Here is a 20464-nt window from a genome sequence, read left to right on the forward strand (position 1 = left end):
CAATCCACCAAGCAACTCAAAACGAGAATGAATACCAACAGAAGAATATTGGGGATTTTGGCACATTTGTTTTGGGCCGCTACCCACACGTTTAGCTGTGTTGCTCATTCCACGAATGCATGACCCTTACAAGTTGTACCTCGTTGTAAAGGTGACTAATCAGGCTTTCCAACTATATAAAATACAATACCAGTTGGTATTATTAAAGGGGAGGAATAATCGACCGAAATAACGTTTCCGAACTTTTTTTGAGGAGTTTATACATGGTACAAATGACTGGGTTTGAAGAGACCCTCAGTGCTTTATTTGATCAGAACTACACTTTCGTTGTATTCTTATATAACACTTTTCTAATGTCCTAATGACGAACAGACATGGATAGGATGGACTGCAAAAAGGTTTTAATATCTGTTAATCATATTGCTGCTTTCACCTATCCAGTCAGTTCAGATCTGTGAGGAGGCAGCACTGAAGCACCGTTGAATCCTGCCTACTACAATAAGCCACGCCCACTCGTGGTCACGTGTCAGTCAGGAAATAACTTTGTGTTTACTTCTATAAGCCACGCCCACTCGTGGTCACGTGTCAGCCAGGAAATAACTGTGTTTACTTATATAAGCCACGCCCACTCGTGGTCACGTGTCAGCCAGGAAATAAGTTCGTGTTTACTTCTGTTCTGCTCATTCTGGCGCGTGAAACTTCACTGTCCTCTCCGCTACAAGCATATTACCTGTCAACATTGGGATTTGAAAATAAGGGATATTTTCCAGAAAATAAGGGATATCCCCCCTGCGCACCCCCGGTTCATCCTCCCCCCCCCACCATCCACAAACCATACCCCTTACATTTAGACTAGGGTAGACACAGTCAATCCTAACATCAACCATAGGAGACCCCTTACATTTAGACTGTACACCAGGGACGTGCCGTCCATATAAGCAGGGTAAGCTGTGCTTACCCAACGAAAAAAGAAAAAAGGACCGTGAAAATATTAAAATAAAAGTGCTTGTAACCGTTTGTTTGTTTTCATTAAAAGAGTCGTATTTTAGGTCCCAGGGCAGCAGGAGTCATTCATTTTGATGTTGCATTTTTAGCGCCACCTGTAGGAGTAAAGCACTTCCTACTCTGCAAGCACTCCTCTCTCTGCTTTCCCTCGCGTACATTCGAATGCGTGAAAATGTCTTTTTAATTTTTTCCCGATGCCTCAACCCGCTGTTTAATGTGACCAGGGTAAGCATGCTTTCAGCCAATCAGAGTAGTTCTTTCATTCCGATAAGAGCTACTGATTGGCTATCATTTTCAAGTTCACAAGTTCACAAGTTCATCAAGTTCACACTACTTTCTCTCGCCCGGCAGAATAGTTTATGCTAGCTCAAACGATCTAATCAATAAGGATAACTTGCGAATATGGACATTACTGTCAGTGTCAGCGACCTAAAGGGATTTTGTAGACTGGGCTGGACTGCAAAAACAGAACCAGGGCTGGACTGGGACAAAAATTAGGCCCTGCCATGTGGCTCAGACCGGCCCAACACAATCGGTCCGACACCGCCGATCAACATGCTGGCAGTCTGTTGAATATACCCCTATAGAGCGGAGTAAGTGACATGGACAGCAAGTATACCAATGCAAGTGTGAACCAGTGTACTCACTCACTGTTGACGTACTCCACGGTGATGAGACATGGCTGCTGTGCTGAGCAAACAATACCCATACTCAATACTGTTAAGTAGTTGTATAACAAAAACCTCGGCAGTCATAGGAATAATTACAATTATTTATTAACATTCTAATACTGTTAAGTAGTACAATTATTTATTAACATTTTAAATACAAACAATATCAAATATCACTCAATATAACACCACTGTAAAAAATTTGCAGACAATGCAATAGGGAAGAGAGAGAAAGACACACACACACACAAGAGAAATGTGAGACATGGTACAGCAACACATGTAAAAGATGGCTATAGCTGAAAAGATTGGATACTCACCCAGTTCCGAAAGGCTCAGCCCTTTCAATCTCCACCTGGACAATTAATGGCCATATCCGAAAAGATAGTGAGAGGAACAGAGTAGAGGGAGGGGCAGAGCTAAAGAGACAAGGAGTGAGAAGACATGATAAGTGATTACATAACTGATTCAGATCAGAATCTTCTGGGAATCAAAAAACAGATTTGCAGCATGTCTATATAGTGTATACTCACCAAGTCAAAACGCTGCCTGTGAACTCCAGATCAACCAACACAAACGGGAAAAAGTGAGGGACCCTCTACCTTTTGTTCCACTGGATGCATGCAATTCTTTGCTCTTTTTAATGCACTCCTCAAGATGCTCTTTGAGGCTAACATTGCACTTTCCTATTATACGGATGAGCTCCAAAAAGTTGCCATGATCCAGGGTACTGTCGTCCCACTTGTATGCTGCCTCGTTCTCCACATGCCTGTAGCTCAAGCCCCTCTTGCCTATCACCTTCACCACATCCACAACACACTCCAAAACCTGGCGTTTCTTTCTTACTTGCTGCCTATGAGCAGACATCTGACTGCCAGCAAACTTGCTCTGGATATCTCCTTTTCTACTTCTTAGAAAATAGGCTTCAGCACACTTTCGGTGTGTAGCACTCTTTTCATGCTCCTCCACATTCTGTTGCGCACGTCTCCATCCTGTCATTCCAGTAATACATTTTCTGGGGTCAGTGCTATTGCCAAATGCCATACAGACAAAACAAAACAATGTATGCTGTTCTTCGCAATATGTGAGCCACTTCCTACTGGTGCCATCTGCACATGTGAAATACTTTTGTGCCGCTGTATTTTTGGTTCTCTGCCGAGGGTGGTAATCTAAAAAGTGATCTAGCATGGAAGGCTCAGGACAGGCAAAGTAATTGAAGTCCTGAACGTGGCACTCTGTTTCCTCTGTTTCATCTTTTTCTCTCTCCTTTTCCTCTCTTTCCCTGACACTCTGCTTTTCTGGGGAGGGCAGCAGCAGCTCAACCTGGTTCAACAAGACATGGACAGAGAAGTAAACTAACTGGTTGTCAAAATCAGCAAAGTTCTCATTTACATGTACACACAGGCTGCATGATTGCATTATGTTACACCAGAAGCCCAGTCATTTCAAATGGAAGGTTGCAAGACAACATTATTGGGTTGCAGACTGCATGAGTTTTATTTCTCCATGCAATAAAAAGCATTCATTAGTTCTGAACTAGGCTAGTGTAGATTTTTTTAAAAACATATTTTTATTTTCAAATAAAAAGTATTATTAACACCCATTGTTGGTATTGCATTTATGTCAGTGACAGTGATACCTCAACTTGCTAGCTAGCAACAAAATAGAAAGTCACAAAATGCAGAACACCCCCATCTAACGTTAGCTATAGAGTCCACAGCCAAGCAGCACTAACGTTACACCACGAGAGAGATCACTGTGTGTGCATGAATTCCAGCCAAGTCCTGGTGAAGCGCAATGCAATCATGCTGCCTGTACGGGTTAGCATAAGTCATAAGACATTCTCTGCTGCTGCTCCCTTAATCTGGCCAATGCAAACGACTAACATAACTTTGCTTTTGTAAAACCAAGTAACAACATTGCTTGATTCAGCGCTAGTTGATGCCGCGCTATTTTCGGCCGCGCTAGTTTTTTTTTTTTTTTTTTGGGGGGGGGGGGGGGGGGGGGGGGGGGTTAGGCGGCCCGACCGGCCCAAAACTAGCGCGGCCCATCTGCCAGCGGGCAGAAAGATTGTATGGCCAGTCCAGCGGTGAACAGAACTACTGGCTAAAGGCCGGCCAAAGCCACCGCTCAATGATCTTCACACCCAGAAAGGATGGATTACTATGGAGGTTGGAAACGGTGTGTGTCTGTGTTGTGCGTGTGTGCGTTAACTGCGTTTGCAATGTTGAAACTGGACTAGATTTCAGCAGGCTGGCTACTTGAAAATATCTTGGTTCAAAAAAGATTGAACAATGAGCACCCCTGATATAGTCGAAACTGGCAACTGTTTTTTTTGTTTTTGGTAATCTGATCACAAAGTGACACTACCGTTTATTAGCGGGTTCTAGGGCATCAAAATTGCATTTCCTTGAAACTGCGTTCACTGATAGCGTGTATGTGTAATTACGTGTATTTCTATATTTTATGCTTACCCAATCTAAAAGCTCACGGCACGTGCCTGCTGTACACACAGTCAATCCTAACATCACCACTAGACAACCATAGGAGACCCCTTACATTAAGACAAGGGTACACACAGTCAATCCTAACATCACCACTAGACAACCATATATACCCCTTACATTTAGACAAGGGTACACACAGTCAATCCTAACATCACCACTAGACAACCATAGGATACCTCTTACATTTAGACTGTACACACAGTCAATCCTAACATCACCACTAGGCAACCATAGGAGACCCCTTACATTTAGACAAGGGTACACACAGTCAATCCTAACATCACCACTAGACAACCATAGGATAGCCCTTACATTTAGGCTGTACACACAGTCAATCCTAACATCACCACTAGACAACCATAGGATAGCCCTTACATTTAGACAAAGCTATACACTGTCAATCAACCAGCTGCTTCAGTGCAACAAGAATTAAGTAGTTCCTACATTAAGTAATTAAGTGACTACAGGTGGTCAGAATCAGATACCTGGTTGAAAGTAAAATACTTTGAACATCCCTGCATGAAAACACAAAAGGGCATCTAAATTCAGCACATTTATTTATACATTACTTGACACCATGATGTCAATGGGAAAAGAGTGGCGCAAAGCTACCAGCGATCATTTCAAAACAGCGATAATCGAGGCTGTGTTCGTAAAAAACGCTCTGGAAATCTGATCACCACTCATGGAATGCCTCTTATCCAATCAAATTACTTGGTCCCTTTATGACGTTGCACCTAGTGTGCGTTCCGGCACTCTCAGAGCAAAATTACGAACGCAGCCCAAGAAACGAGAGGAGACAAGTCAACTCTGACATGGATATATCGATTGTGCGCATGCGTCTAACGTCTAACAATTAAGTGTTAAATTATATTTTATTATAGGTTAAAAATACGGGAGATTTACGGGAACATATTTAAACGGGAGCACAGCGGGAAAGAAAAGTAAAATACGGGAGAATCCCGGGAAAAACGGGAGGGTTGACAGGTAAGTGACATTTTCAGACCATTATTACTTTGCAAACATCAGAAATGATCCTGTTTCGAAGGAGGGAGGGAGGGAGGAAGAGAGAGAGGGGTTTAAAGGAGGAGGTGCGTGCGTTCTTCTCCCAGGGCAGGTTCCCTGGGTCCAGTCAGCTGTTGGAGGCGCGCCAGGAGGCGGGTGGGGAACGAGGGGGTGTGGTAGCTCGGGTCCAACACGTTGGACTTGCGCCGCTCGAGCTCCTGCCGCCACATGAGGTAGGGGCTGGGGGGGAAGAAGGGGCGCGAGCGCTCGCGGTACAGCTGCAGGACCACCCCCGACACCGCCAGCACCACCCAGACCGTGATCATGACGAAGTCTGAGGGAGACAAAGACGGAGGGAGGAGGGAGGGAAACAGAGAGATTGAGTTGCTGTCGTAAACCTGAACATAGATCTTTTTGTTTTGTAGTGTATTACCTTGTTGATTATGGATCAAAGAATCAATTCTGACTTTAAGACGATTTATTTAAACAAAGCAAAGTATACAGATACCACAGCTGGATTCTGGTCTGGTCTGGTCAAGCTGGGCTGGGGTGAATGAGAGACCTCCCCTTGGGCCCCACACCCTTATTTATAAACAATAGTATGCAAATACAGTCACAGACCATGGCCTATCACCTTCCCTAGAGATGGTCAAGGGGGAGAGGCCAGGTCCTCCCTCTTGTGAATGACCATGTCCAACACAGAGTCGTAAAACCCCCATTCCCAGCAGGACAGACATACCATGCATGTGTGTGTGCAATCAAGTGAAAATATACTACATATTCCCCCCTCGAAATTAAACGACCACAAAACAAAAACAAAAACACAAAACCCCACATAATGCAGCTAAGAAACCAAAAAACACAAACAACAACAGACAGAAAAACTACACCAACACACAACACAAGAAACATAATAACACAGACCAACCCAGCACCAGTACCAGCAACCAAAAATATCATACAAACCAAATATAAAACAATCAACAATAAAAAAAGAATCCTAAAAATAACAATCAAAATGTATCTAAACACAGTACATCATACACATTTCAACACAAAAACGTCCAACGACCGACGTCTTCTTGTTTCTTGCATCTTCAGGGTCAGAGGTTACTAGCACTTGAACCCAGTTGGAGAACAACCTTTACCGCTGTCTCAGATTGATAACCTTTCTATACAGTCAGGAGCTTTTTCTTCGTTGCGCTAGGAACAGAACCTCTCTCCCAGCTTTGCGTAACCATCACATCACTTCTCAACTGACATCAATCACATACGATATAGAAATAAACAAACAATACACAAATAATCACATTCAGTTATCATAACACATAATTCCCCAACAGTAAGCACACGACAAAGGGAATGCATGAATGCATAGATCTTCACCTCAGATGAGGACTAGTCTTCTGAAAAGTTCATCAACGTGGACTGAGTGACTGATTTTCCAAAAACAGTCAATGAGGCCCTGTCTCCTAAGAAAGTCAAAAATCATGTCTGCTATAATAGGTGCTCCTATCTTAGCAAAATAAGTTTCCCATGCCCCTAAGACCGTTTCCAGCCATGCTATCATCTGCTGTCCATTCCCGTCATTCACTTTGATCTGCTGCTTCACTACCCTATTCGTAGTCTTTAATCTCTTCCTAACTGGTCGTCGTCTGTCAGTGTCATTCAGGTTCCTAGATCTATGGGAGGAATTTATCCTGAACATGGCACTATGGAACAGTAAATGGCAAAATGTTGCCATAAAATAAATAATATAGAGGCTACATGAGAAACAGAGGGCTATTCCGTTTACGGTTATTCAACCCTAGGATCATTCATCAAATTCATCAAATCTATTATTCAAAGTATTTCATTATGACTTTTTATGGCTTAATTGTCTAAAAAAGAAATTACAGTTACAATTACAGTACCCTGCGTAAGTAATGGGACAGTAAAGCATTTTGGAGGGGGGATTTGAAATCAAACAATTGTTATGTGGTGAAAGTAGATTATCAGCTTTTATCTGATGGTATTTGTGTATATATTGTTTCCACCAATCAGAAATTACAAAAATGTCTATGCATAATCCCATTATTTCAAGGTACCCAAAAGTGATGGGACAATTAGCTTGACAGGTGATTCTGGTTCATTAGGTGTGTTCCGTCTAATTGTGCAGTCATAAGAGAGCTCTCAATGGCTGCGTTCGTAAATTCGCTCTGAGAGCGCCAAAGTGTACACTGGGTTCAACGTCATAAAGGGACCACGTAATTTGTTTGGAGAAGAGGCATTCCATGAGTGGTAATCAGATTTCCAGAGCGTATTTACAAACGCAGCAAATGTCTTGTATTGATTCTAGGCTTTGCCTTTGGAGTCGGCTATTGGTGTCTGTCAACATGAAGGCCAAAAAGACATACATGATATTCAGGGAAGCCATTATGAGGCAGACATATCAGAAACCTAGCCACAACCTTAAACATAGAAACAACAACAGTTTGATTAAAAGGAAAGAAAGCACTGGTGAGATCAGAAATGGCAAACCCCCTGGTAAGCCAATGAAAAGACTACTGTGGAAGACCAAATAATTATTCACAATGGCCAGGTCATGGTTTTCTAAAAAGTATCTAAATGAGGCTGCAAAGTTATGGGAAAGGGTCTAAAAGGTCTGAAAGTGGAAAGATGAAACAAAGATGTGATGGCAAGAGTAAGTGTGAAGGAAAAAAGGAACTGCCACAGCATACCACCTCATCTGTCAAATATGGTGGAGACACATTTTTCCTCATGTACAGTACGTCCTCTTCCTCTAATATTGAACAGAGGAAAGTTTTGCAGTGTTGCAATAAGGAACTCCACAGAAATGATCTCAACTGATGCAAGGGCTTTTAGTTCTGTTAAATCTATCAAAATCTGTCGACCGCCGTGTCTCCTTAATTTGTGTTGGTATAGTCAGTCACACATTGCTTGCACTTCTAGTTTGTTGTGTGTGGCTTGATTATGTGGCTTGATTGTGTACTAGGCTATGGCTGTGTATGAGAATCCAACAATCACATGTTAAATTGGTAAAATCCATGGTGCTGAAGAAGGCTACAGTATATCAGGAGTTGTTTCGTTTAGTATCAGCAGTTCGGTCTTTACCGATAAATGCATGGCTCTGACCATGGTACTGAAATAGGCTACAATAATAATAATAATAATTATTAATATTATTATTAGGCTATTATAGCCTTCTAACGAAAACACAAAGTTCAAGTAGGCTATCCTATATAAATTAACCCCGTAGGCTACGGATTTAGAAAAGTAAATGGGATACACACCTATATGATGCACCCCCGCGGTAATCTGCGATCGGTCAGCTAGATAGCTAGAAGCATGGACGCGCTCATACTAAAAGAAGGCTCTGATGTATCGGACATTGATCAAAGCGTGAGAAATAAATGGAGATGGGCTTGGCTCTACAAAACGGGGTATGATAACAAGCCATTTAGTTCATGGTGCAAAAAAATAAAAGAGCCAGGTGTGTGTTTTTGCACCATATGCCACAGGAAATTACAGTATGGCAGTAATGGGAAAAAGGTGCTAGCTCGCCATCAATCAGAAGCTAGCCACAAGACTCGCGTTCGCGCTCTCCAGCACACAGCCTCCCTGCCTGGCGCGACAACCACAACAACGGAGGTAAAGGTATCTATGACCGACCGTGTGTGCAATCATAAAGTGTGCATATGTTCATTCATAGCAGAGCATGACCTGTCATTCACGATCTCGCAACCACTAGTTGACCTCATCCTATCGGTTGCCGAAGACCAGAGTGCACTTTCAAGATTGTCCATGTCCAATGCCTACGCCTCTTACATGTCCACACACGGCATTGCTGCTCATCAGAAAAACGAATTGTCAACTAGACTGAAAACAAAGAAGTTTTCTTTGAATGCAGATGAGGCAACAGATGGTAACATGGACAGGATCCTTAATGTTCTTGTAAGGTACTTCGATGAGGATATGGGGATAGGTCTGGAGTGGAGACACAAATCCGAAAAGAAAATCCATCACTCCTGGACATCAGCGGAGACACGGTTCACACGGTCTCAAATGCAACCAAGGCCCTTTTGAAGCCTTTCCAGGGATTTGTGGACGAATGTTGCTCTGATGTCTACTATGATGTAGAAAAATTCCCCAAACAGAAGGAGCTTTTTGGCGAGTTTCAGTCCTTGCTCCATTTGGAGAAGAAGAGCTTGATCCGTCCCATCAGCAGCAGGTTCCTCCAAATGCTGGATGTGTGCAACAGAATACGGGAGCTTATGGATCCATTGATTGTGCACTTCTACAGCTTCCTGTCTCCTCAAGATCAGCACAAATACAGGTACAATAGCATTAGCATTCTCTTTTTATGTCTGTTTTCTCTGTACTAGCAGGCCCAATTTGCAAAATCTAATTAAATAAATCACAGCAAATATAGCATTCCTGTTCCCCCAACTGTATAATGATATGCTTTTTGTGATGCAGATGGCTCCTGAACCAGGTTCTTGATCAGCATGCAGTTACATCTGATGAGAAGGCAAGGATCACGGTTCTGCAACAGCAAATGGCAAAATCTGCAGGGACCGGAACTGATGTCAACCAAAACCGGAAGACACGCATCTGTATGCTTTTCTCAGAGTTCAACAAGCTCACAGCCTTGATTGATTTATACAGAGGTATGTTCTCGGGCTGGGTGATATTGGAAAAAACTGACATTGCAATATTCTTTTTCACTGCAATATATAGGCCTATTGTGATACATAAAAAAAAACTGGCATGCAGGCACGTGTTACAGATTTACTTATCTAACTTAAGATCAGTAAATCTGATTGGCTGACCTGGCATGTAGGAAAGAAGCAGCTTCATTGGAAGAAACATTACACAGCAAAAATAATGATGCCGTTTTTTCAGGAGTTGCAAGTGGGCTTAATAGGGACGTTTACCCTATATTGTGCAGCCCTAGCTCAGTCACTTTTGAAGTGGAAAGAAATGTACAGAGATGTCTTATCGATTTATTTATTGTTGCATATTTTTCCTGTAATGGAATCTGAGTATGTTACATTACTATGTTTGTGATCAGGAAAGAATAGTTAAACATATTCAGTGACTTTTCTAATCAGGCTTAATTGTGATTTTCAGGTGTACTTCCAACTTTCCAGGTGTTCCTGAAAAAGTTGCAGCATGAAAAGCCCATGCTCCACGCACTGCATGCCGAAATGATGCTACTGGTCAGGGAACTTCTCTCCAAGTTCATGAAGCCTGTTTACATCCCCCTGAGTGTGAAGGGCTTGTTGAAGCTTGATGTTCAGAAGAGAGACCTGCAGTACCCTGACCAAAGGTTGTCTGTGGGGAGATTCAGCTTCTCTACCTTAAACAAGGCTAGAGTGGAGAAAAGGCCCTGGGTGCAGAACGTCTACAGCTCTCTCAGAGAAGGCTACATCAATGCAGCAACATACCTCCTGAAAAACCTTCCCCTCAACAACCACATCATCACATCTTTGTCTGCGCTGACACCATCATTGATTCTCCACGAATCGGTCCAAGGGGCACTCACACCAATCATCATGAAGTGCTTCGAGAAACTAGTCCGGGCCCACATACTCACACGCCTCCCGCCCAACCTGGATCCATACCAGTTCGCCTACAGAGCCCACAGGTCCACAGAGGACGCCATCGCGACGACTCTTAACGCCACTCTATCCCACCTGGAGAGGGGAAACAGCTACGCGAGACTGCTCTTTGTGGACTTCAGCTCTGCCTTCAACACCATCCTTCCAGACAGGCTAGTGACCAAACTACTAGACCTGGGACTATCACACTCTATATGTGCATGGATCAAGGACTTCCTGACCGACCGCCCCCAGAGGGTGCGGGTGGGCTCCCACACCTCCACAGCCCTCAGACTCAGCACTGGGTCCCCCCAGGGCTGCGTGCTAAGCCCCATCCTCTACAACCTCTACACCTATGACTTCACCCCCGTCCACCCCAGCAACTCCATCGTAAAGTTTGCAGACGACACCACCGTGGTGGGCTGCATCTCGGGGGGGGACGAGGCGGCGTACAGGGATGAGGTAGAGCAGCTGAGCAAGCTGTGCAAGGTTAACAACCTGCTGCTGAACCAGTCAAAGACCCAGGAAATCATCGTGGACTTCAGGAGGAAAAAAATCTGAGGTCCAGCCCCTGCTCGTCGATGGAGGGAGCGTGGAGAGAGTCTCAACCCTCCGATTCCTGGGGGTGCACATACAGGATGACCTGTCCTGGAAGATCAACACAGCAGCCATCATCAAGAAGGCACAACAGCGGCTCTACTTCCTAAGAGTCCTCAGGAAAGACCACATCGGACAGGAGATGCTGGTGACCTTCTACCGCTGCGCAGTGGAGAGCATCCTCACCTACTGCATCTGCGTGTGGTTCTCCAGCTGCACAGCCGCAGAGAGGAATGCGCTACAGAGAGTTGTGAGATCGGCCCAGAAGATCACCGGCGCCCCCCTCCCCTCTCTGGAAGAGCTGTACAACACACGCTGCCTCAGGAAGGCCTCCAAGATCTCCAGAGACCCATCCCACCCTGGGTACGAACACTTTGCTCGGCTGCCCTCGAACAGGCGGTTCAGGACCATGTTCGCAAGGACAAACAGACTGAAGCTCAGCTTCTACCCCAGGGCCATCCAGGCCCTGAACACAGCAAAGACCTAGGTTCTAGGCCCTGGACAATCTAGACAAATTGATGGCAGCTACTAGATTGAAATCAAGTGTAATACTGAAACACAACTGTGTACATTTCAAACCTGCAAACTGCGACACTTTAAATGAATGTGCAATAACACTATGTGCAATATGACAACCCTAGGGTACATAAGGTTCAGAGAATAGGAAATGTTAGAATAGGTATAGCATAGCATAGAGTACAGCACAGTGTTTTATTTGTATAGTATAGTATAGTGGATAGTGTACATAGCCTTTATTTATGTAAACCAGCTCTTTTCCCTTCTTGTTTTTAGTTTTTTTTTTCCTAGCACCAGGGGAGCCCCCCCTCCCAAATTTCGTTGTTTGGTAGCTGTACTATATCAATGACAATAAAGACCATTCATTCATTTTTGAGTTAGTAATTCATAAAATACAAAGGTTCCATCTCACAAAACATAATGGAATGTAAAAACTTTGACGCTCAATATCTCTGAACTACCCTAAACGGAGATAGAACCTTATCATTCTAAGCTCACAACTTGACAATCTACATTTCAACTTGGCCTGCTATTAAACAACCCTGTCCACACTGTGTCCCGGCTGTACCTGGGAAGTCCAGCTTGTAGGGCTGCCTGTTGAGAGTGAAGGACATGGATCCCTGAGGGTTTTCCTGGTACTGTGTCTCTATGTCAGCACTTGACACTGAGCACTCCTTCTGTTGAGACAAAGACCGTATTTGATTTATTTCTTTGAAATTCTGATGACAGGATTAAATCCCTTGAGGTGCATCGTCTTGTTTTCGAGGGGGTAGCTACGGCATTTCAAATGCAGGTGGGAAGAGAACAAAACAATAGGGACCATGAACCACACAGTACTACAGGACAAATGAAGCGGGGTGGAATGACAGGTATGAATGAGTGGGCGTGTCAGGGTGTAGTGGTGCGAATGAGTGTTTGTGTGTACGTCATCTGCTTCTCCACAGGTGTTCCAAATCCAGTGATGCCGGTAACGCGATACTAAGTATCGCGATACTCTAATCTGATTACTTTTCCCAGTAACGACTATTCTATCGCGATACTATTTCCAAATCAGTAATCTGATTAAAGTTACTTATTCGAGTGACTGTGCGTTACTATTGCGTTACTACCTCATAACTTAGGCTAAATGCAGTATTTCTTTGTAATGTTCGATAGTAAACAAACATTTATTGCTTTTCTCGCGTCTTGGGGAGTGACGTCAGTGATCACGTTTTCAACACGAGGTGCAGCAGAATCGCTCACGTGTATCACCACGCTGATTGCACAGTGTAAACAGAAGCGTATAATGGAGCGAGAACAGAGATATGCGTTAAATAGCTGGAAATATAGGGATTATTTTGAGTTTGTGTCAGCAAAGGATGACAAGAACATAAATGTTCGTTGTACACTCTGTGCTGGCAAGAAAATATTGTCCTGTGGTAAAAGCCTGAATGGTCAGGGTAGGTTTTAGGTTTTGTGAAACCCCTCCTTGCTAGTTACTGTTAAGGGGAGGCTACCCCCCCTAGACTTTGCCAATAGGCAAAAAAAGAAAGAAAATAGATATCACTATGAACACATTCCCAGTTTGTTATGTACATAAAAACTATGAAAAAATGTATTGCAAGTTTTCTGAATTTATTATTGTTTATGTTTATTATGCAAATTAGATGCTAATTGGACCCAAATCTCCAGGATCACTCACACCATCATATTTGTCAATTTTTTTATTTTTATTTTTTATTTATGTTGACACATAAGAAAACAAACTTTGCACACAGCAGATTGTGTCTATGTCCTCGTATCAGCCCATACATCAGGAAATACTGTCCATAGTCATAAAAAAATCTATTTTCGCCATGGTTTTGGTATAAAATGTACTATAAACAGGGCTATGAATGATATATCATCAAACTCTTGTGTGCAGAGAAGCAGAATATGGATAGGAAGAAATGTGGAAAGTTTGGTCTGTTTTGGTGCAAGGAAAATCCTTGTGTGTGGACAAGTGTGTGGACAAACACATAAAAACAAATTTTCGGGAAAACAGACTCAAAGTTTTGTATTGTGAAATATGAAACATTTTTATTTGAAACTGCTATTCACAAACACAAAACCTAATCAAACCATTAGCAATAAACATCCTAAACACCTGACTGATAACTGAATAACATAAACTGAACAGAAATGCACACAGGCTACAAATAGTGGCTGTTATGGAATAGAAAGTGTCTCCCTCTCTCACAAACCTCTGGCACCACCATGTAATCAGCACACAGAACTACAGCCAGCCAGCCAGCCACACACACACACACACACACACACACACACACACACACACACACACACACACACACACACACACACACACACACACACACACACACACACACACACACACACACTTGTGTCAAGCCTAGTTACAGAACCTGGTACTGGTGTGTGAGCACATCTGCCTCTCCTGTGTGTGAGAGAGGGACAGAACCTGGTACTGGCGCCGCAACCGAGTCGGGGCTCGGATATGTGTTCGGCGGGCCCGAGCCGATTCAGGAAATATTAGAACGGCGTCTGTGGCTCGTACGGTTGCGACGCAGCGGTACTTTGACCTGAAGTGCCTAGGCCGAGAAGCCTGAATTTGAGTTATTTTTAAATGCTTTTCGGTCAGCGCGGCCGTTCCGAGGCGCAGAGACGCACCGTTTTCGACGAGGTCATTCGTAAGGGGCTTGGCACCCGTACTCTGTCGAGTTTTTTCTGCTAGGCGCGACCGAAGATGTTCGACATTTGTGAAAACCAGACCTCTAGCTCACTCAGGAGGGGAGTTATGAATTCTGGCCACAGGAGGCCATACAATGGGCTAGAGACTTGAAATCACTTTTGTCTGAAAGCTGGCATCCCACTGATGGTGTGTGTCTTTTTCTGTTCCCCTGGCTACATAGGAAGTGTCCCAAAGGTGAGCCTAAAGTTCAGGAGGTCGCCAATGTTAAACGGCTGAGTGGGGAGGGGTAGTGAGTGACTAAATTGAGTGCTGTTTGGTGATACATTGGGCTAGAGATCTGAAATCACTTTTGGCTGAAAGCTGGCATCCCACTGATGGTGTGTGTCTTTTTCTGTTCCCCTGGCTACATAGGAAGTGTCCCAAAAGTGAGCCTAAAGTTCAGGAGGTCGCCAATGTTAAACGGTGGGTCACAGTGATTGACTAAATTGAGCGCTGTTTGGTGATACATTGGGCTAGAGACTTGAAATCACTTTTGTCTGAAAGCTGGCATCCCACTGATGGTGTGTGTCTTTTTCTGTTCCCCTGGCTACATAGGAAGTGTCCCAAAAGTGTCCCTAAAGTTCAGTAGGTCGCCAATGTTAAACGGCTGAGTGGAGAGGCTAGTTCCGCCTTCCGCGTCACATGGGACACGACAACCAATCACATTCGAGAATTTTCGCATCAACCAATAGAATCGCGTATTCTAAAAGAATGCAACCTATCTATTTTAGTGATTGGTTGCTGATACAAGGGGCGTTGTAAATTTTGGAAGCGGCCATTTTGAGCACAAGAAACACATCTTTCAAACAAGGCCAGGCTTGATGTATTTCAGACAGCAGCCGTTTCGGTAACGCTGTGCGTAAACTACTAACTTTTGGTGAATTTATGAGGATTTTACGGACGCATGCACCACAATCAAGTAAAATAAACAACCAAATGTGTTTTTGTCGACGTTGTATTGTCACTAATATGAAAGAAAACATGTTTAGGAGGCAAAAGAGCAACTCATCTCAAAATCGGGGAAAAATGGGAAATTGCGTTTTGAGGGGGGTAGCCCCACTTAAATAAAGATTATATTTATTTTATTGTTTAAAAACAAGTATTTATGTTGGGTGAGGCAAAGAAAGACTCTTTATTTTGTTGTTTTAAGTTATTGTTTAAAGTTTAATTATGTAATTTAAGTTACTGTTAAAATAAAGTGAGTTTTGGCAAAACCAGTTTTCATTTTTATGTTGCGGGTGGGGGGGGGGGGGGGGGGTAACTAGTAACTAGTAATCTAACTTAGTTACTTTTAAAATCAAGTAATCAGTAAAGTAACTAGATTACTTTTTAAAGGAGTAATCAGTAATCAGTAATCAGAATACTTTTTCAAAGTAACTGTGGCAACACTGTCCAAATCACAATCACTCCCATGATTGTGAGTATAAAGGCCGGTGCTTCCGTTCTACGAGAGATCGGACCTTCCTTCCACGCACCGGCGAAATCGAGGGCTCGAACGACGGGAACGGAACGATTCCACGCCACACGAGAGACTTTATACAACGCCCTCAATTCATCACAGTAAAGGGAAGTCGTACTACCCTTGCCTGTGTGTGAGTTGAGCAACACCGGTTTTCTCCTTTTATATGTGTCTGACGACTGATTTTATCCTTCCCCCTCCTGAACTACAGCGCGCACCGGACCGGACCAGCCGACCAGCACACCGGACCAGCCAACCATCGCCGAACGCCGGGCGACGAGTGAGGATTGCGGGAACGATCAACACCTATCCACGGGCGCCTATCGCGAACAACCCGCTCCCTGGACTTCCACCGAGAGTCGCAAGACTGAGCGACATCACTGACACTGAAGTGCTGGGATTCCCCCTCACCCCTCTCCCGATTAGACGAGACTGTGGGTTGGGCTTTGAGTGGGCGGCGCTATCCATTCGAACTATCCTCACCATCAGGTTTAGTAGTTTTAGGTACACTAGTATTTTTAGCAGAGTTCCGGTTAGAAGCCTAGTCTCGGCTGCCCGCTTGGAGGTAACAGTATAGTTCATGTAGGACCAGTGTAGTCAGCTGCAGTGTGCAGTGTTTCGCATGCCTTATTGGGTACAGCCTACCCCATACGTTATTTAACAGTGTATTTGCAGTGATACGTTTTGCAGTGTATTTGCAGTGATACGGTTTTGTTGTGGTTTACTGTGTGCAGTGTTATTTTAGAGCAGCATTACTCAGACTCTCCATCAGGGGGAGCCAAACTGGGCCCAACTGTATCGTTGTCCCAAAGCATAGTGGCTGTGACTGGTGCCGCCTGACCACTCTGCCGTAGAGATTGATTTTATACTTTTAATATTACTCGTCCTGATCCTGGTGCAGGTGTCTTTTATGAATTGTTAATAAACTTATGGTTGCAATATACTGTATATCGCCTCCTCTTGTTGTGTACTCAAGGGTCCTAGTATATCCTGTACGGCTACAATTTTGGCGTTGTCGGCAGGACCCTTGACCTACATAGCAAGATGGTTGACGTTGACGATGCTGGCGGGCAGCCACAGGGAGCAGTAGTTATGCCTTGGTTTATGGGTGGGCCTTGGGTGCCCCGGTTTGATGGAGGAGAGTCATCAAAGTTTTCAGAGTGGAAAACTCAGATTGCGGCATGTATTCGAGCCCAGGGGCTAAATGCACAGCAAAGGGTCGATTTTGTGCTGAGCGCATTAGATGGAGATGCCAAAAGAGAAGTGGCGCTGTTAGTTGCAGGGGAGCGTAACACTGACGCTAAGATCTTAGAGGAGCTAGAGAAACTATATGGGGGACAGAAGTCAGTAGCACAGCTGCGAGTAAAGTTCTTTAACTGCAAACAAGAACCTGGAGAAGAAGTGAAGGCATTCACCCTCCGACTGCGGGAACTGCACCACAGTTGGAGAACTCAAGACCCCCACGGGGGGTCGGACGACGAGCTACTACGGACTCAATTCGTCATGGGTCTGAGACCCGTACCCATGAAACAAGAGCTACAGCGGCAGCTCAGGAGGAACTCGACGACCACCTTCACAGAAACTTGTCGGGAGGCACGAGCACTGGAACGAGAGTTAGCAGGGTCTGAAGAAGCTCAAGCCTACCCTGTGTTTGTCCCTGCATCTAGGAGAGCCCCACCAACAACTCCTGATTGGCAGCAGATCAAAGAAGACTTGCGAACAGAGCTGCGCCAGGAGCTGCGCCAAGAGCTTAAAGAACAGCTGGCCCTCCTGAGTAAGTCTGTGGTAGACGAGCTGCAGGAACGCCTGAGCACAGCACAAATTGCCATACCCCCAACAGCCGCTGCAGCCTCTCAACCACTCTGGCGCCCGCAACCGAACAACCCCCAACGTCAGCGCCTGGAGTCGGCGCCTCCGGGGCTATCACACTACCAGTGGGACGGCCAAGGCCGTGCAATCTGCCGTGACTGCGGGGACGCCGGACACATCCAACGGTTCTGCCCTCGCCGGCAGCCACAACAGGATTTTCGGCAACCCCGGTCACAACAGGGCAAGTGAACCGGGAGGGGCCCCCAACTGCGCCCCCACAAAGGCCCGCCATGGTAGGAAGGTGCCCAGAAATTGAAGTGACTGTCCAGGGTAAGACCATTCCATGCATCCTTGACACTGGTTCACAAGTCACACTCATGAGCCAAACATTATTTCAGCGGCACTTCGGAGAGGAATGCATAAGTGACCCCGACCGCATATCATGGCTGGCCTTGAAAGCAGCCAATGGACTTAACATCCCTTACGTGGGTTACGCCGTACTCGATTTCAACATTGGGGGTATAGAGGTGAAGAAAAAGGGGGTGGTTATTGTTCGTGACGACTGTATCAATACTGAGTATGGGTTGCTAGGAATGAATGTAGTAACGGATTGCTGGGCCAGTATTTTTCAGGGTGGGCACCCTGGGGCTGCAGCCTTTAAATCGGTCTTCTCCCCCTCTGCAGAGAAGTTGTGGGACGTGGCCTTTGCGGCCTGCCAGAGGGCTGAGGCCTCAACCACTCGAGTGGAACTACAGGGGGTGGCCAGACTACAGCGACAGCCCCCCGTGGTGCTGCCTCCCTCAACAGAGACAATTATCTGGGCCCAGGTACCACAAGCTGCTGGCCTGGCAGATTGCCCTGTCCTGCTGGAGGATCTGGACGGCTACGGTCGGAAATGGCGGGTGGCTAGGTCGCTGGCCTGGACCCGAGGGGGGAGAGTCCCCCTACGCATCTGCAACCCGAACCCTTTCCCCCTTGAACTGCCCCAACGGTGCCCCCTAGCCACCGTTACCCAAGTCGACCAGCACGAGATTAGGGGGAAGACGACCCTGACGCTGCGCAGCGCTGGCCCCCAGGCGATTGAGGTGGACGTCCAGCACACTGCACAGACTGCAAGTGAGGACCACCCAGCCCTGGCTCTAAAGGGCGACAGCCTGGATAGGGATCAACAAGCCCAACTGGAAGTCCTGCTACGGAAGTGGTCGCACGTATTTGCCACACACGACGAAGATTTTGGGAGGACAGCCATCATCACTCACCAGATTCCGACTGGCACAGCTCCCCCGATACGGGAACGCTACCGCCCCGTCCCCCCAAATCTCTACCCAGAGCTCCGGTCACTGCTGCAGGGTATGCTGGACAGTGGAGTCGTGAGGGAGAGCTCGAGCCCTTGGGCTGCCCCAGTGGTCCTCGTCAAGAAGAAGGATGGGTCTTGGAGATTCTGTGTGGATTACCGCAAATTAAACGCAGTGACCCACAAAGACTCCTTCCCACTGCCACGAATCGAAGAGTCACTCACAAGCCTGTCCAAGTCAGAATGGTATTCAACCCTCGATTTGGCTAGCGGATATTGGCAGGTGGAGGTGGCGACAGAAGATCAGGAGAAAACGGCCTTCACCACGCCCTTCGGCCTCTACCAATTTGACAGGATGCCCTTCGGCCTCTGCAATGCCCCGGCCACGTTTCAGAGGCTCATGCAGCGCTGCTTGGGGGCCCAGGTCTACGACCATCTTCTCATCTACCTCGATGACGTAATCGTCTACTCCCCCAACTTCACTGCCCACCTGCAACACTTAGAACAAGTATTCGCTCGTCTCAACGACCACGGCTTAAAGCTTCAGCCACGCAAGTGCCACTTGTTCCAGAAGAAGGTGACTTACCTTGGACATATAGTCAGTGGCCAGGGGGTGGCGACAGATCCCGACAAGGCCGCTGTTGTCCGCGACTGGGCACCACCTATTACAGTCAAGCAGGTGCGGTCCTTTCTTGGCTTTGCAGGCTACTACCGGCGATTCATCCAGGGGTTCTCCAAGATAGCAGCCCCACTCCACCAGCTCCTCCAAGGCCAAGCCAATAGGCCCGCAGCCCCCATCCAATGGACGACCGCTTGTCAGGTGGCCTTCGACAAGTTGAAGCAGGCCCTCCTCAGCGCCCCCATCCTGGCCTACGCAGACTTCCATCTCCCATTCCGACTGTACACAGACGCTAGCCTGGATGGTCTCGGGGCTGTCCTGTCCCAGGTCCAAGAGGGGAAAGAGAGGGTCATCGCATATGCAAGTCGTAGTCTCCACCCCGCCGAACGCAACGACCAGAACTACAGCTCCTTTAAGTTAGAGCTGTTGGCACTGAAGTGGGCCGTCACGGAAAAATTCAAGGATTACCTGTGGGGCGCGCAGGTCACCATATTCACCGACAACAACCCGTTGGTCCATCTTGAAACGGCGAGGCTTGGAGCAACTGAGCAGCGATGGGCAGCCCAACTTGCCAACTACTCGTATGAGATCCGGTACCGACCTGGGGCGAAGAATCAGAACGCTGACATCTTGTCACGACTACCCGGGGAG

The sequence above is a fragment of the Nansenia antarctica genome (assembly GCF_963989245.1).
Source record: "Nansenia antarctica genome assembly, chromosome: 8".
Taxonomy (NCBI): domain Eukaryota; kingdom Metazoa; phylum Chordata; class Actinopteri; order Argentiniformes; family Microstomatidae; genus Nansenia; species Nansenia antarctica.